Source organism: Aristolochia californica, unplaced genomic scaffold (genome assembly GCF_029961685.1).
Source record: "Aristolochia californica isolate CCGP_79_NKW_82.1479 unplaced genomic scaffold, dmAriCali1.0.hap1 SCAF_4, whole genome shotgun sequence".
NCBI lineage: Eukaryota > Viridiplantae > Streptophyta > Magnoliopsida > Piperales > Aristolochiaceae > Aristolochia > Aristolochia californica.
In genome coordinates, this window is record NW_027182103.1 from 32,252,669 (window position 1) to 32,272,292 (window position 19,624).

The window sequence follows — 19,624 nt, forward strand, 5'->3', positions numbered from 1 at the left end:
TCATGATAAACTTATCTTAGAGAGTTAGAGTTGGAATGTAACTAGGAGATTGAAAGGTTAAATGCATAAAGACTCTATCACTTCCTCTACTATAAATAGAGGTGTTGTAATTCAGAATTAATCAAGTTACACAATTCATTCTCTAGTAAATCTCTCTCTTTGTTTGACGCACATCTCTCTTTTCCTCTTCTCTTCTCTCTATCCGAGAGCTCTTCTTCCCTTTTCTTCTTTTTCTTTCTCCCTTCTCTTGCTCGGAATATTTGAAAAGGGATCCTAAATTCAACAGTGTTCTTGTTGTCACTTCTCGACGGTAGGTGGCATTGGGTGCCAACCCTCTCTCCTTCTTCCCCGCCCCTAGTTTAAAAAATATATATATTTATTTACTTGTTTTTAGATCATTTGTAAATTCTATAAAAACTAGAAAAATACATAAAATTGGTATGTTGAAGAAAATAAAAATTTATACTTTTATAAAATCTTATTTGATGCTACAATGTTCTTTAAAATATTAAATTAGTATTTTAATAAAATATATTATATTAAAAACTTATATTGTATCATATATTTTATAAATTCATACTATTCTATTATTAAAAAAATTTAACTCTTATATATGATACCATATCATATATATATAAAATTATTATAATTATTTTTATATTATATAATAATTATTTATTTTATATTATAAATAATTTTATCTATTTTATTTTTTATTTTGAGATGATGAAGATTAAGTTGAAAATTGAAGCCATAGCAAATCAAGTAGGGAAGAGGTGGTAAGGCACAATGGGATTTGAAATACCAAATACAATCTAAGTTATAGTCATCCTAAATGGGAATCCTCAAAATCTAAGTTGACTAGTTTACAAAATTTTGCCTCAACCAATTTGAATACCCTAACTTCTAACTTGATTTATTGCATAACATAAGGTTTAGCCAAGTTGATGCAATAACTTGTATTACCAAATTCGAATTCAAGCTGATTCATTGTTTCTAGATTTAAATCATTGTGACACAATTTTTTTGGAAAGGGCCCTAACGAGCCTAAATGTCTCTTATATGTTGTGTTTTATAAGCAAACAACATTGGGATGGTTTGCGTTGCATTTAAAAAAAAAATTGAAATTTTTTTTCCTTCAACCAAGTTTCTCATGGGAAAGTTTTCTTATTGTAAAACGAAAACTATGGGCTTTGCATTTATTTGTGCCCTTAGTAAGGGAAAAATAATGTAGTGTTTGTGTCTCCACAAAAAAAAAAAAATAATAATAATAATAATAAAATCATATGTAAAATAGTGGTAAGAGATAAAAATCGAGTTATAACTTTTTTGGTTTATTTTCCCAATGATTTCTTATGGGAACTACATTTAGCTCATTTCCTATCATTTTTAAAAAGTTTATAAAATAAAAAATCATGGGAAATTAGACTGAAAATTTTCTCTCAAAAAAAGGCACAACAACCAATGAATTTTGGCAACGTTTCTTTTGACTTTCTATTGAAAACAACTCCTTTAGAGGGGTGGAGATTCACTTTGTGCAGGCAAAAAATGGTGAGTTGGAGGAGATGGATATATAGAGCCAGGAAAGGAAAAGGAAGAGGGTCTTTACTTACCTAGTGAGCTAAAAGGAGGACAACCACTGACTCTCTCTATTTCTTTCACATTAATAGAAAGGTCTAGACTTCTAAGTAAACCTTGGGTACATAAAATAAGTCACAAAGAAACACAAAGGTTGTGTAAAATTTTCTATCAATAGGATCAACATTATATGTAGTCTGATTCTTAGTCATCATTGTTCACCGATTTGTAGAGGTGGGCACCAAGTCGGGTTAAATGAGGAACTCAATTTGAGGTTTCTTGCTCACCTTGCACCGTAGGGATTGGAAGAGGAAAAATACACATGAGTTTGGAGTGGGGATAAAATTTTCTATCCCTATCCCAAACTTAATATGTGATTTTTTTTGTTTCTTTATTTTTATAAAGTTATATAAAAGAATGAATGAGTCAAATGTTGCAAAATAGTGATAGATAGAGAATGAGGGGATGTGGTACGGGGTTGGGTGGGGAACCTAATTCAACTAAAAAATCCTAGATTCGAGGTTTTCCTTTCACTAAAAAATAAGGGTGTAAACAGTATGGAAATGAAATAGAATAAACTATTTTATATAACATTCTATGTATATATGGGTTTATCAATGTACATTATTCTTATTACATATAATAAGAAATTCATATCAAGTTTATTTTACCTATTTATCGACACTTGGAATCAATAAGTTCGATGGTATGGATTTTGCATTCTGGAGGATGTATATCGAAGATTATCTATACAGTAAAAAGCTACACACACCACTTTTGGATATGAAACTAGAAGGTATGGAAGATGATGAGTGGAATCTCCTTGATAGACAGGTGTTGGTAGTAGTCCCGTTAACACTGTCGAAGAACATTGTTCACAATGTGGCGTCAAAGAAAAACACAACAAGGATGATGAAGATTCTATCTGACATGTATGAGAAGCCTTCCGCAAATAATAAGGTATATCTCATGAAAAAACTCTTCAATTTAAAGATGACAGAAAGTACATCATTTGCATTGCATTTGAATGAGTTTAGCACGATTGTCAATCAATTGACATCCATTCAAATTAAATTTGATGATGAGGTTTGTGCTTTAATTCTTTTGGCGTCTTTGCCATAATCGTGTCTCATTCTCAGTAGTAGACACCATATTGACCTTTGGCACATCCAAGTAGTAGAGTCCCCCTTGTTCATGGCCTCCACCAATCATCTACTTCATTATAAGATCTTGAAAAACACATGAAGTAGGTGTGAAGTTAACCGAGCAATTAAAATATTTTGTAAGCTGACTAACAGAGAGCAAGTTTAAAGGAAAGGAAGGAACAAAAAGAATATCATTGAGCAAAAGTGATGGGGTGACAGAAGTGGAACCTTTTCCTTGGACTTTGTTTTGAGAACAGTCAGCTATGGTAACAAACTTGTGTGAAAGACTCGGAGATAAAGAATGTAATAAAGTTTTGTTACTTGTAAGATGCTCGGAGGCTCCTGAATCAATTATCCAGGATGAGGAGGACGCAGATAGCATACCTTGACCAATAGTGGCAGTAGTAGTGGCAGAGGGGCTAGGAGAAGACCCAAGCATGGTCTTTATTTTCTAAAATAATTCATACTCTTCATCAATAATAATTTTCTGTGCAGTAGGTGTTGGGGGATGGTCTGCTTGCGCATCACTAATGAGGGCTTGATTAGCCCTTGTTGATTCTGACTTGTCATTAGCCTTATAGCATATTTCTTTATAGTGGCCATATCTACCATAGTAAGTGCATGCCCTATAATGGCACTGGTCTATAGTGTGGCCCCGAATTTATGATGAGTGCATTTAATATCATCTGTTCTGCCAACACTATAGGGTCTATGTAGTGTATCAGGGCTTGAATATAGTTTAGTACATGTCTCCCAAATATGTTTAGCAGTGTCAAGATGAATAACATTACTAGAGACATGTGCTTCCATGCTATTTATCATCCAACCAATTACCAAAGTATTATTCTTCAGCCATTTCATATAAAAAATATCATCTTCATCAATAGGTGGTCCTCGGGTAGTGAAGTGACCAAATAGGTCTTTGGTTATGAGAAACCTCCTAACCGAGGTGGACCAACTCATAAAATTTGATACCCCATGTAAGGTTAGGGTGGTGATTTTTATTATATCACCTTTGATATTCATATTCTCATCAGCCATGATAGGCTATTCTTCTTCAAAAAACTTCAAATAATATCACCAAGTAGCACTTCTTCAATCAACTCGGTATATGTAAATATAACATCAATGCTAAATAATTTTTTTCTAGAAAACCACTCATAAGAGGCTCAATAGAAATCTTCTATTATCATGGAAATCTTATCCTACGAAAAAAAAATCAATAATCTGAGTATGGACTGGTCTCGGTAAACAGAATTTCCAAACCGATAAAACCGTTTTGATAGATCCTTCTAGATAGAGGGGCATGCATATTCATAAAATAATAAGATGAAAACATTCACATATTCATCCTTGAATCATCATCTAAAATTAAGAACCAGTAGCATAAAAAAAATATTTTTGAACACTTATCTCTTGGCAAATGTTCTTCCTTCATACAAGAGCCTTCTTTAAGTGGTGTTGATCATCACTTCTCTAGAGCATTCCTTTGTCGAGGGATCCTAAATATGTTGCTCTGATACGATGTTGAATTTAGTATCCCTTTTCCATGATCACGAACAAGAGACAGAAGAAAGAAAAATGAGAAAAGGGGAGGAAAGCTCTCGGTAGAGAAGAGAAAAAATAAAAAAATAAAAGAGTGAGTTGCGTCAAGTAAGGAGAGGGAGAGAGAGAACCAACTCGGGATTGAATATGTGACTTGATTAATTCCGAATTACAACCTCTATATTTATAGGAGAGGAGGAGGTAGAGTCCTCATACAAGTTGTCATTCAATCCTAATTACATTCTAACTCTAACTCTTCAATATATAAGTAAGTCTATTCAAACTAGAACTCCTAGAAGACTAATTGGAGTAGAACTAGAAGTTATTTATTATCCACGTGAATATAAGGGATAAGACAGCTCGTGGCCTTATCCCAGTGGCCCCCTCATGATTCTCCAGTGCACCTTGATAATTGTGCCAGCTCGTGAGATCTTGTGGGCCCCACATGATCTTCAAGTCTTCTAAATCAACTCAGCTTGTCATTCTTGATTCCTTTACTCGAGCTTGCTTTGGGAGAGGACTCTTCTTGCTGTCCCAAGTCCTTTAGGATTCTTCTTGATGACCTACATCCTCAAGGTGGGTCCCACCAGTGCTAAGCACCTAGCCAATACTACCCAAAAGACCGGCCTGTTAGGAATGGAAGACATAGGTACTTAACCCTTAAACCAGGACCAGGGCGTTCCATAACACCCAGGATCCCGGTGTGTGTACTGTGACATCACACCCCCCTTTCGTGAGCCGACGCCCACGACGGCTCACTTGCAGCTAGCCTACTCATGCGGCTGCCCCACTCCTAGTGCCCCTTTGCAGTTCTCCAGGTCGGCCCCTTCCGCAAGGTCGCTCCTTTATGCAAGCGCTCCTCCGGGGATTCGAACTCGTGATCGAGGGTCGGCTCTGATACCAAATATTAAACACCTAGCCAATACTACCCAAAAGATCAGCCTGTTAGGAATGAAAGACATAGGTACTTAACCCTTAGCTTAGGACCACCAGGACCAGGGCGTCCCATAACACCCAAGATCCGGGTGCGTGTACTATTACATCGTGTTATGGGACGCCCTAGTCTTGGGCTAAGGGTTAAGTACCTATGTCTTTCGTTCCTAACAGGCCGGTATTTTGGGAAGTATTGGCTAGGTGCTTAATCCTTAGCCCAGGACCAGGGCGTCCCATAACACCTAGGATCCAGGTGTGTGTACAGTGACAACCAGCTCAAGCACCATGGTGGGCCCCACATTGTAACAAAATTGTTGGGAGCCTACAAGGGTTGCGGTCAACAACTCTGTTGGCAATGGGAAATTGATCTTTAATGATGTTCAAGATACCATTCTCAGGGAGGAAGTTCCTAGAAAGGACTTCGGAGAATCATCGACATCTAATTCTGCCCTAAGTATAGATACTAGGGGTAGGAACTTTGAGAGGAATTCCAACAAGGGCAATGGTAAAGGGAAGTCAAAGAATGGTAGAAGCAAGTCTAAATTTGGAAGGAATAGGGAATGATGGAATTGTGGCAAGTCTGGTCACATAAAGAAGAATTGCAGAGCACCGAAGATGGATGAAAAGAAAAATGTTGCTGCAAATGCGGTGACTGAAGAGGTACAAGATGTTTTACACTTGTTTGTTGATAGCCCTATTGACTCTTGGGTGTTAGATTCAGGAGCTTCTTTTCACGGGAAGGTGTATCTAGCCAATGGAGAACCATTGGATATTGTCAGTATCGGTAATGTTAGATTGAGGATGTCAAATGGGTCAGTGTAGAAAATTTACAAGGTGAGACATGTACCAAAACTGATGCGTAATCTGATCTCAGTAGGGCAGCTTGATGATGAAGGTCATAATGTGACTTTTAATGGTGCTACCTAGAAAGTCACAAAGGGATCCATGGTTGTTGATGGGGAATTAAAAATGGAACTCTTTATATCATATCCAATTGTAGAGACACAGTTGTAGTTGCTGATGTTGTTACTGATTCTGACTTATGGCATTATAGGCCCAGTCACATGAGTGAGAAGGGAATAAAAGTGCTCTATTCCAAATGGAAGCTACCGAGGTTGAAAACTATAAATAATAGTTTGTGTGAAGGTTGTATTTTTGGCAAGCAGAAAAGGGTTAGCTTTTCTAAGGTTGGAAAGGAGCAAAAGACAACAAAATTGGAGTTAGTTCACACAGATGTGTAGCCTTCAACTATTACTTTCCTTGGTGGTTCTAACTACTATGTGACATTTATTGAAGATGCAAGCAGAAAGGTACGGGTTTATTTCCTAAAAAAGAAATTTGATGTCTTTGATACCATCAAGAGAAGGAGAACAATGGTTGAGAATGGGAACAATTTGAAGGTGAAGTGCTTGTAGTCAAATATTGGTGGAGAATACGTAGATGATGATTTCAATTAGTACCGTGCTAATAATGGAATCAAGATGAAGAAGACCAATCCTAGAAAACCTCAACAAAATGGTGTGGCTGAGAAGATGAATAGAACTTTGACTAAGCGTGCTAGGAGCATGAGATTACATGCAGGATTGCCGAAGATGTTCTGGTTTGAGGCTATTAGTATTGCTTCTGATTTGATCAACAAAGGTCCTTCAACACCATTGGATTACAAAATACCAGAAGAGGTCTGGAGCGGCAAAGATGTAAATTTTTCTTTCTTGAAAATTTTTGGTTGTGTTTCCTATATTCATATTAATTCTGCTAGTAGAAATAAACTTGATGCTAAATCTAAGATATGTTTCTTTATTGGCTATGGTGGTAACGAGTTTGGTTATCGCTTTTGGGATGACCAAAGTTGTAAGGTTATCAGGAACAAGGACGTGATCTTCAATGAAAGTGCCTTGTATAAAGACAGGTTGAGAACAGAGTTTAAGAGCACAAGTGATGAAGCAAAGAAGTTTGAAGTGATTCAGTTGAGAGATCTTCCAGCTATTGAGATGGAGAATATACCCCCAGAAGTAAATCAAAATATTCCTATGATTGAAGTCAGGAGATATGCCAGAACTAGCAGACCACCACAAGGGTACTCCCCTGCACTGAATTATAATTTATTGACTGATAGAGGTGAACCAGAGAGTTATGAGGTAGCTATGAAAGTTGATAAATCAACCAAGTGGGAGTTGGCCATGAAGGACGAGATGGATTCATTGTTATCCAATTAGACATGGCAGTTGTCTGAGTTACCAAAAAGGAAGAAGGCCTTGTAGAATAAATAGGTGTATTGAATACAAGACGAACATGATGGCAGCAAGCAGTACAAGGCAAGACTGGTAGTAAAAATCTTTCAAAAAAAATAAGGCATTGACTACATTGAGATTTTCTCTCCAGTAGTGAAATTGACTACTATTAGAATAGTGTTTGGACTAATAGCCAATGAAGATTTGCACTTAGAGCAGTTGGATGTAAAGATAGCCTTTCTTTATGGTGATTTGGAGGAAGAAATTTACATGATGCAGCCACAAAGTTTCAAAGTACATGGAAAGGAGAAAATGGTGTGCAAACTTCAAAAGAGCATGTATGGTCTTAAACAAGTTCCAAGACAATGGTATAAGAAGTTTGACACCTTTATGTATAGTAATAGTTTCTTAAGGTGCTAGGTAGACCATTGTTGTTATGTGAATAAGTTTGATGACTCCTACATCATTCTACTGCTATATGTTGATGACATGTTGATAGCAGGTACTTGCAAACAAAAAATAGATAATTTGAAAAGGGAGTTGTCGAAGAAGTTTGCAATGAAGGATTTTGGTGCTGCAAAACAAATCCTTGGGATGAGGATAACTAGAGATACTGATGTCTTGAAACTGTCACAAGAAGAATATGTCAATAAGGTGCTGAGTAGATTCAACATGAATGATGCAAAACCAATGAGTCCTCCTTTGGTGTTAAGCACCTAGCCAATACTACCCAAAATATCGGCTTGTTAGGAGCGGAAGGCATAGGTACTTAACCCCAGGACCATAACATCACATCCCACCTTTGCGATCTGACGTCCATGGTGGCCCACTCTAGCGACGACCTACTCTAGTGCTAAAGTCGCCCCTTCTGCTAGGTCGCCCCCTCCGGGATTCGAACGCGTGACGTGGGAACCCCCTCTGATACCAAATGTTAAGCACCTAGCCAATACTACCCAAAAGACCATCCTGTTAGGAGCGGAAGGCATATGTACTTAACCTCAGGACCATAACATTTGATACAAAATGTTAAGCACTTAGCCAATGCTACCCAAAACACCAGCCTGTTAGGAGCGAAAGGCATAGGTACTTAACCCCAGGACCATAACATTTGGCTCGTCACTTTAGGCTATCTAAGGAGCAGTCACCTTCTATAGAGCATGAGCGAGCCAACATGGTCAATGTGTCTTATGCTTCTGCTATTGGCGGTCTCGTGTATGCCATGGTGTGCACTAGAGCAGACATAACTCATGCATCAGGAGTTGTGGGCAAATATATGAGTAATCTAGGTAAACAACAATGGGAAACAGTGAAGTGGATTCTCAGGTATTTGAGAGGCACTGCAGACTCAACCTTATGTTTCAAAAATTTAGACTTGGGATTACATGGTTATGTAGATGCTGACTTTGCTAGAGAAATTGATAGCAGGAAGAGTACCACTAGATATGTATACACATTGGGTAGTATAACAATTAGTTGAGTCTCTAAGTTGCAGAAGATAGTTTCTCTTTTCACTACTGAGGCAGAATATGTTGTCGTGACCGAATCCAGCAAAGAATTAGGTCTCAAACATGGGAAGAATGTGTTGTATTGTGACAGTTAGAGTGTTATTCATTTAAAAAAGAATCTTATTTATCATGCCAGAGCAAAACACATACAGGTGTGTTATCACTTCATCAGATCAACTCTAGAGGATGGAGTCTTAGCACTTGAGAATATTCAAGGATGTTGAATTTAGGATCCCTTTTCCAATATTCCGAGCAAGAGAAAGAAGAAAGAAAAAGAAGAAAAGGTAAAAAGAGCTCTCGGGTTAAGAGAAGGAAAAAGAAAAGAGAAAAGAGAGGTGTGTGTTACGATATTTTGGAATGTATATTAGGTATACCTTATCCTTGTTGTATGTTGTATTATGTACATAGCTTAATGGGCTGGGTGGGATTGTTGTGGGCCCATGGGCTGATATTTAATATTTGATAAACCTAAGTATAAATAAGAAAGAAAGGAGAGGAAAGGGGATTGGATTCCCATCCTCAAACATTTTGCCTTCTCTCCTCACCATCATCCTCGCCGAGAAACAAGAGAGCATGAGGCTCTTTGTCGGGACTATGCCATCAGTCCCCGGAGGTCTTGGTGGTTTCATCCACCATCAACAGAGTTTAGTGGTCTCGGAGTGAGAGGAGCCGCAAGCCTTGTGGCGTGGTGTTTCATCCCCGAGAAGACCTGCGCGTGAACACTGGTCTCGGCTTATTCGTCGGCCCTCGTTCTTGAAGAATACCTTGGTTAACATGGTATCAAAGCTTGGTGGGAGCGTTTTGAGGTAAGCCATCTCCGTGGGACGCATCCTTGCCGACGAGTTGCTGTCCGAAGACTCAGAGATCGGCCGGAGCTCAGGAGAGGTCGGAAACTTCCGTCCGAGCTCAGAGGAGTGGTCGAAAACCATCGACCGAGCTCAGATGAGCGAGACCAAGTGTCCTTACTGCCCGGTTCTCGTCCAAAGACTTCCGTTTGACGAGCTGCTGTCCGACGACTCATAGGTCGGCCGGAGCTCAGGCGAGATCGGAAACATCCGTCCGAGCTCAGAGGAGTGGTCGGAAACCATTGACCGAGCTCAAAGTCCGTCCTCGCGCCAGGACGGTGAACGGTCGTGAGTTTTTTTGTTTTGTTTTTACGACTGGTCTGAAATTTTTTTTCCTAAGTTATTAAATGATTTATTTGCCTAAGGTGGTTTTTGGAATTTCAGAGATTTTGGGGACAGAACTGGAATTTCTGAGATTTTGGGGACAGAACTGGAATTTTTGAGATTTTGGGGACAGAACTGGAATTTATGATATTGTGGGGACAGAAGTGGAAGACTTTTTAGCAGCTATAGGGGCAAATCTGGAATTTTCAGTGGGAATCATGTCAACGGACAGGTTAGATTTCTCTCCTATTCATTTCACGGGTAAGAACTATAGTACTTGGGCATTTCAGTTCCAACTATTTGTCAAGGGCAAAGATTTATAGGGTCATATTGATGAGAGTGATCCGGCACCTCGCGAGGATGAAGCATTGTCAAAGTAGACCACAATGGAAGCTAGAGTCATGATCTAGATACTTATATCCATCGAGCTTCATCTTGTCCATAATCTGAGGCCCTATAAAACTGTCGCGGAAATGTGGGATTATGTTATGCACCTATCCAATACTACCTAAAAGACTATCCTATTAGGAGCGAAAGACATATGTACTTAACCCCAGGACATTAACAGTACACCCCGCCCTCCCGAGTTGACCACCACGGCGACATTAACACAGCAACGAGAGCCCGGGTCAAGGATCCCATAATCCCCCCCTCCGCTCCACGCCAGGGCTTGCGATCCGCCTGTGCATGCGGAGAATTGAACTCGGGATATAGCGCTTGCTATGATACCAACTGTTAAACATTTTGCCAACACTATCCAAAAGACCGACCTGTTAGGAGCGGAAGATATAGGTACTTAACCCCAGGACCATAACAGTACACCCACCTTCACGAGCCGACGACCACGGCGGCCAAGATTAATCACACGCAGCTATCGGGATGCCCGAGATTAACACACACAGAATCCCCATGCGGGAGTTGAACTCGGGACGTAGTGCTAGTTCTGATACCAAATGTTATACACCTAGCCAATACTACCCAAAAGATCGACTTGTTAGGAGTAGAAGGCATTGGTACTTAACCCTAAGACCATAACAGATTACCTCCACAAGGTTTATCATCAAAACAGCACGGCCCGACTATTTCAAGTTGAATATGAACTAGCAAATTTTATGCAAGGAGGCAGTTTCATTGAAGAATATTTCTCGGGGTTTCAAAATCTGTGGGCTGACTATACTGGTATTGTTTATGCGAACGTCCAAGTTGTTGCTCTCTTAGCAGTGCAGCAATACAGGAAACCAGTAAGAGGGATCAGTTCTTGATGAAGCTTCATCTAGAATTTAAGATTGCTCGGTCACATCTGATAAATCGTCATCCAGTGCCATCTCTGGATGCCTATTTGAGTGAACTCCTTAGGGAGGAGCAGCGCATTGCTACTCATGCCAGTATGGAACATCGAGTCCAGGTTGATATATCTGTTGTTGTGGCCTATGAAGCACAAGAAAAAAATAAGAGTCGGGACATGAGTTATGTTCAGTGCTTCCACTACAAGACATATGGTCAATTTTCTCGGGAATGCCCCTTGAAATCCTGTAACTACTGCAAGAAGCTGGTCCATCTCATTGCAGCTTGCCCTACTCGCCCTGAAAAGAAAAAGAATACAACTTATCATACCTCCACTAGTACTTCTAGTTCTACAGCATTGCTGACGGTCGTGCCAACTACTACCGTTCTTGTTCCTCTAGCACCTGCAAGTTCACCCTCACTCACCCCTGAAATGGTACAACAGATAATCACATATGCTTTTTCTACTTTTGGTCTTTCAGGTAAGCAGAAAATCTCTCCTCAACCATGGTATTTTGATTCCGTTGCTTCTAACCATATGACCAACAATATTGTCTCTCTCTCTAATGTCAGAAAGTATGATGGAAACCTGCACATCAGCACTGCTGATGGCATATCTCTACCTATCAGTGCTATTGGTGATCTCTCTCCCTCCATATCTGATGTCTTCGTGTCTCCTGACCTATCGACAAACCTTCTGTCTATTGGTCAACTGGTTGATAAAAATTTTAATGTTCAGCTCTCTCACTTTGGTTGTGTTGTGCAGGATCAAGCGTTGGGGAAGGTGATCGCGAAGGGGCCTAAAGTGGGAAGGCTATTTCCTCTTAAAGTCTTTCTCTCCACCATTATTCCACGTACTCCTGTACTTTATTTTACATGTAATGTTGTTAGCTTTGGCCCTAAGATGTGGCATAGACATCTAGACCACCCAAACTTGGATGTTCTTCGTATATTGCTTAAATCTGGTTTATTAGGCAGTAAAAAATGCACCTCTCTTGATATTGTTTTTGAATGTTCATCATGCAAACTTGACAAAAGTAAAGTTTTACCGTTTCCTCATCATGCCTTGCATGCCTCCCACTATTTTGATATTATTCATAGTGATGTCTGGGGAATTGCTCCTATTGTCTCCCATGCGCAATATAAGTACTTTGTTACATTTATTGATGATTTTAGTCGGTTTACTTGGGTCTACTTCTTACAGGCTAAGTCGGTTTCTGACGCTTCTTGAAACACAATTCTCTGCTCATATTAAAGTATTGCGCTCATACTCTAGAGGAGAGTACATGTCCACTAAGTTCCAGGATTTTCTTCCGAGCAAAGGCATTATCTCTCAATGTTCTTGTCCCTCAACACCCCAACAAAATGGGGTTGATGAGCGAAAAAATTGTCACCCTCTTGATATGGTCCGCACCCTTCTTCTTGAATCATCCATTCCTCCCTATTTTTGGTATGAGACACTCTCTACCTCAGTTTATTTAATCAATCGCATGCCCTCACCTACCTTGCAACATGTCTCTCCATTCGTTAAGTTATTTGGTTATTCTCCATCACACACTGGTGTTTGGACGTTTGGTTGTGTTTGTTTTGTGCATCTCCCTAATCATGAACGACATAGACTCACCGTCCAATCAATGATGTGTGTGTTTATTGGATATGCCATTTCTCAAAAAGGGTATGTTTGCTATGATCCCCAGGCGTGTCGAGTCCGTGTTTCTCGGAATGTGGTCTTCTTTGAAAACCAATATTTCTTTCCATCTCACATTACATTGCCATTTGCATCTCCGTTTAGTCTGCCAAGCTTTGATGAGTCTCACCCCACTTTCTCGCTGCCCTCTTCCGATTCTGACATGGCACTTGCTTCTACTCGTCTCTCTGCTCCTGCCCCCATCACCCTTCGTAGATCTCCTTGTCCATCTTTCCCTCCTGATAAGTATGGTTTCCCCTCCACTATATCACTTGTGGCCACCTTATCCTCTATTTCCATTCCCTCCTGCTACAAACAGGCTATGCCACATGAGTGTTAACAACAGGCAATGCAAACAAAACTGCAAGCACTGAAGGAGAATCACCTTGGGACATTGTGACTTGCCCACCTACCGACTTGCCCACCTACCCTTTGGCCTCTTGGGAGTAAGTGGATATTTTCTGTCAAACTGCATTCAGATGGATCGTTGGATTGATATAAAGTCCGCCTTGTGGCCTTGGGAAATTAGCAAGAATATGGGATTGATTATGAGGAAATATTTGCTCCAGTTTCCAAGATGATCACCGTCCGCACTATATTAGCCATTGCAGCCTCCCAGTCTTGGCCACTGCATCAAATGGTTGTAAAGACTGCCTTTCTACATAGTGACCTACAGAAAGATGTCTACAAGAAGCTCCCCTTGGGTATGACTACTTCATTTCCTGATCATGTTTGCAAGCTATGTCATTCTCTGTATGGGCTGAAGCAAGCTCCTCGGGCTTGGTTTGAGAAGTTTCGCAGCACGCTTATTCTTCACAAGTTTACATGGAGTTAGTATGATTCATCTGTATTTTACCATAAATCTACCACCGACATGGTCACTCTTGGTTTATGTGGATGTCATTATCATTACTGGCATTGACTTGGGCATGATTTCCTAGCTTCAACAAGTTTTGCATACCACCTTTCATATGAAAGACCTTGGACACCTCACATACTTCTTAGGGCTGGAGATACATCATTGTCCCAATGGTATTTTCTTAAACCAGCATAAGTATACTCAAGATCTTATTTCCCTAGCCAGATTGGAGGACACATCTTCAGTTGCTACTCTTATGGAGGTCAATGTAAAATACAGGAAAGATGAAGGGACTCTTCTTGATGATCCTACTATCTATTGGCGACTGGTTGGAAGTCTCATATAGTACTACTCACCCGGACATCTCCAATGTTGTGCATCAGGTCAGTCAGTTTATGTCATCACCTTGGCACCTTCATCTTGCGGCGGTTCGGCACATCTTCCGCTATATTGTTACGGTCCTGAATCTGACACATTCTTTGGGAGGATCTTGGGTCTCCTATGGGTTACGGGTCTTCCAAGCATTACCATAGGGTTAATAGGAAGACATGGGGAAGACGAAAACGAAGATCAAGCCAAAGGGAAACTTGAAACCCTTGAGCTCGTTGAGGAGAACTCTAAGCCTATTTACTCTAGATTTAACCTAATTCTTAATACTTCAATGCTTCCTTTTCTTATTACTCTTACCCCTTAAATAAGGTTCACCCTGTTAGGGTTTAATAAAATATCCCTATGAATAAATAATTCCAAAAATATCCCTATTAATAAATAATTCCAAAAATACCCCTATGACCTAAAACTGAATTAAAATAAAGTAAATTAAAGAAAACAACTAAAGTAATATTGTTATCGCGTGCATAACATTACACCCCCCCCCCCCCCCGGAAGAACGAGCTTGTCCTCAAGCTCGGAAGTAGTGTCTGTATGCCGACGTCTTCACTCGTGCCCGAGTAGCATCCTCGATAGCCATTTGCGCTGTCTGGACACACAAAAACTGGCGCAAGCATTCCAGGATTTTTTTTTTCAGGTCGACAGAAAAAATAAAAATAATTCTCGTAGACATTCTTCATTTCGTAAACAAATATCCGATGGCTGATATAGATAGAGTCCATGAAATTAGGGTCTTGCACAATGGTCCCGAGGCCTACGTGGGTCATTGAATGTGCCAGCTGAAAAAGTTCGTGAACCGTCCTTGCCCCTTTACCAACATATTTTTGGACAAGCTCACTACCAATAACACGAATAAAGTTGGCAGCTGGTCTGTTGGCTACAGCTTTAGCGAAGAGAGCCTTCTCTGTCCTTGGAGGACCATAGCAGAGAACTCCCTTTGGTGGGTCAATTCCCAGCTGAACAAACCTATCAGGATGGAGCATAGGCAGCTCTACAACTTCTCACATCTTTTCAATCTGCTACTTACAACCACCAACATCATTGTATGTCACATCAGGCTTTTCTTCAACAGTCATAGTAACACTAGGATCAATTTTTGGAGGCAAAGGAATCTGAATCTGATATTTGTTGCGGTCAACACCCACGCTCATGCCTTCTTCGATATCTGTTGAAGAAACCTTATCCCCTAACCCCACAACCATCTGATCGGACTTGGCTAGCGATTTCAAACCGTCAACAAGCTTGGAAAAATTTGAAGCAACGCTGCATTGGACAGCAACACGCACCATAGGGGACACAGAGAACTTCCTGGCTCGAATTGCGTGAGCAACTACTTCTTTCGTACCAGTCAAAGTAGCATTAAGGAACTGATCCAATCCAACCAAAGACTTTGTATGGCCACAAGGAACAACAACATCAGACTCCAGCGTTGTCCCCATCCAAATGATAGTTCTCTAGACGTTAGGTATATATAAATCATTTTGCTGGCCCGGTGAAAAAGTTGGGCCCATAATGCTAACCATCATACCAGTGCAGACCTTACCAGCAAAGGGACGCCCAAGGGCAATAAATTGACCTTTAGCAGAGGCAGGAATCATCTGAGAAACATAAAGGAGAAGTGGACCATCCGGAGCACAGTTGCTACCAGGTTTCCCAACTACTGCTACAGTACCACCCGGTAGGTACTCATACCCATGATCACCAACCCCTGTAACCACTGCTTGAGCTCCATAGTGACGCACCAAAAACATCTCAGCAGCAGTGCCATTCAGAAATGTGAATGCCTGAGGACAGTACCATGTTATGTAGTGAGGAGTGTACTGGCTGTATCCGCCTTGTTCAAGTAACTATGTTGCACCCTTGAAAGCCTTCACACATTGTATCAGCATGTCACACGTAGGCCCACGCTCAACATTGCTATTGGTCCACAACGCATACTCCACCCGGTCGTCTGGGTGGGCCACTGCTTCTGTCCAGGCAAGGTGCACATTAACCATTTCCCCACTGGCAATAGCCTTCTGTGCATAACCAAGAAATCTATCTCCATACGTTGCAGAACCAAGAAATGGCAAATTGAACTCACTACCCTGTGAATCTCCTCTCACAATAGGGCCATGCGAACCACCTGTTATGATAGCATATATACCATGCAACACATTTAACAAGGTCACTGAAAAAAACTTGCATGAAGTAAGTAGACTAAACTCAGAAAACAATTGGTTCAGCTTCTCATCATCTATGCTATCAACCAGGTTTGTCAAGTACAGGTGCAGCCCTTGGTACTTGTCTCCAGTCACCTCATAAATTTGCTCAAACCATCCCTTCAATGTTCGTATCACCTTTGACCTAGCTCCAACAGCTTCAGAAATAAGTTTTTCATCGCCATTTCGGTTGGTCAAGCTATCAACATTTGCAAACACATTGGCAGTAGTACTGTCAGATTCCACCTTCACATCGGCAACAAGTGCAAGAGGCTTATACGCACTGCTGTGCACACTAACTTTTTTAAATTTGGCCACTGAACCAAACCCATCAGCATAGACAGCACGCCCATCAGTAGTTTCAGCAGTCAACAGTTTATATTGTGTTGTTGTCTTGGCACCCGGTTTGGTGCTGGAACCTTGTCCCCCCATTTCTGCCACGCAAGTGAGACCATCTCTGAGATAAGGCTCAGTTTGAGGCCTGAAACCAGCACTTAACATCATGGCAGCACTATTGCCATGCCAAGCACATGAAGTAGTTAAAACCTCGTATGCTACCCAAAAGAATTCTATCTCCTTGGGATCCAAAAAAGGAAACCCTCCCTCTGCAATTTGACAATTCACCTCTGCACAGGTACTGTACGCATCCATAGAAAAACAAACCCACCAAAAAATTTTTTCCCAATGTCCCCATAAAATTAGTTTGACTTTCGGCATCCTCCCAAAAATTTGATCTCGACTTGCATAAACCCAAGCCGAAATTCCCGCATTTGGCCTCTGGTTCGTGGCTTCCCGAAACAGAGAGCTTTCGTTCCGAATTTTCGAGCAGCGTTGCTGATGCTCAGCACCTTGGAGGCCCTTCAACCGCATGGAACCACCGATTTGAACTAAAAATAGATGGCATTTCAAAATCTTACCCCAAATTTTGTTGGATTTGGTTCCCCGTTGGGCTTCCGAGGGCAAGGTTGAGGCTGAAAAAGAGAATCCGGAAGCTAGAGCCCACCAGATTTGTTTCCGATGGCACCGACGGAGCCTCCTCCGTGTCCGGTGGCGAAAGGCAAACCTACGCTAATGTGGCGAATATGGCTGGCACTCGTCGGCCCGTTCCGACTGAATTTGTGCCCCAGAAATTGTCAGTTCAGCCAGTATCGTGGTTTGCGTCGTCGGTGGAAGATGTATAGCTTCGTGGGAGACAGGGGTGGGGAAAAACCCCTCTGATGTGCACGATTTTGGGTCGTTGCCGTCTGATGTACCGGTCGAAATAGTCGCCGGAAGATTTTCTTTTTGCAGATCTGGATGGGGTTCTGCTCGCCATGAGTCGTGTTGGTGTGCTTCCGGATTTGAGGTCTCCCCCCATCTGACCAACGCCGACGATGTGGTAGCCAAAAACCCCTTTGATTTTCGAAAATCGTCGTTGTTGTTCGGCTTTGAAATTCCGTGCGCAGAAATCTTAATTTGTGGTGACGCAAAGCCTCTCTGCCCCTCCGAATCTGAGATTGACCCAAAATCCTTCGTAGAGACTTCGACTGGTAGATGGGACGAAGTGGTTACTTGGTCACCCGTTTTCTTGTCGGAGACAGCTTCTCCAGCGAATGCCTCTAGATACTCCATTGTTAAAAAATACTTCACCTAGGTTGCACGCCATTTCTGTATTTGTTCCGCTCCGAGGCTTGCTAGAGCCATTTCTCTGATTTGTCTATGCATCGCCACTATTTCATCTTCTTGGTTCATCGTGTTCCCGCTCTGATACCAGTTGTTACGGTCCCGGATCTGACACGTGGATTCTTTGGGAGGATCTGGGGTCTGCCACGGGTTACGGGTCTTCCAAGCATTACCATAGGGTAATAGGAAGACATGGGGAAGACGAAAACGAAGATCAAGCCAAAGGAAAGCTTGAAAACCCTAGAGCTCGTTGAGGAGAACTTTAAGTCTCTTTACTCTAGATTTAACCTAATTCTTAATACTTCAATGCTGCCTTTTCTCATTACTCTTACCCCTTGAATAAGGTTCACCCTGTTAGGGTTTAATAAAATATTATAAAAATATCCCTATGAATAAATAATTCCAAAAATATCCCTATTAATAAATAATTCCAAAATACCTCTGTGACCTAAAACTGAATTAAAATAAATTAAAGAAAACAACTAAAGTAATATTGTTATCACGTGCATAACATAAATGCACGGTTCTCCTACTCGTGGGTTATTCTTTCCTACAAGCTTTGCACTACGACATGTTGCCTATAGTGATGCGGATTGGCTGGATGCCCAAAAACCCCTCGATGTACTACATGCTGGTGTATGTTTTTAGGGGAGGCGCTGATTTTTTGGAAGTATAAGGAACATGATTGGGTGTCCAAGTCATCCACTACGGCAGAGTATCGCGCCATGTCTACTACCTATTTTGAATTTATCTGGCTCCCCGGCCTTCTTACTAAGTTCTAGTTTCCTCAGACCTCCACTACACCACTTCATGCGGATAATACGAGTGCAATACAGATTGTGGCCAACCCTGTTTTCCATGAGTGCACCAAGCACATTGAGGTGGTCTGTCACTCTATCAGCGACACTTTGGAGTGTCGGGTAATATCTTTTCCGTACGTTTCTTTGGATCTTCAAGTGGCTATTATCTTCACCAAAGCATTGTCTCATCCATGGCATACTTTTCTAGTTGGAAAATTGTCGCTGGTTGACTCACTAGCATTAATTTGAGGGGAGATGTTACGATATTTTGGAATGTATATTAGGTATATCATATGCTTGTTGTATGTTGTATTATGTACATAGCTTAATGGGTTGGGTGGGATTGTGGTGGGCACGAGGAGCCAGCCGATAGCCTTGCGGCGTGGTGTTTCGTCCTCGAGAAGATCAGTGCGTGAACACTGGTCTCGGCGGATTCGTCGGCCCTCGTTCTTGATGAATACCATGGTTAACAGTGTGCGCCAAGCAAAGAGAGAGATAGAGAGAGAGAGATTAACTTAAGAAGGAGATGTGTAACTTGATTAATTCCGAATGATAACACCTCTATTTAACACAATCTAATAGAGTTCTAATATAAGTTGAATAATAACTCTTCTTCAATAGCGTGGAAATAAGAG

The 19,624-nt window shown here is 41.0% G+C and overlaps 1 long non-coding RNA gene across 1 annotated transcript; it reads left to right on the top strand.

The window, feature by feature from the left end:
- Positions 1 to 11,840: 11,840 nt before the first annotated feature.
- Positions 11,841 to 12,191, top strand: LOC137961999 (uncharacterized). The gene is made up of 3 exons (XR_011115104.1): positions 11,841 to 11,872; positions 11,964 to 12,028; positions 12,157 to 12,191. It is a non-coding gene; the product is annotated as an uncharacterized lncRNA (long non-coding RNA).
- The last annotated feature ends 7,433 nt before the right edge of the window (positions 12,192 to 19,624 follow it).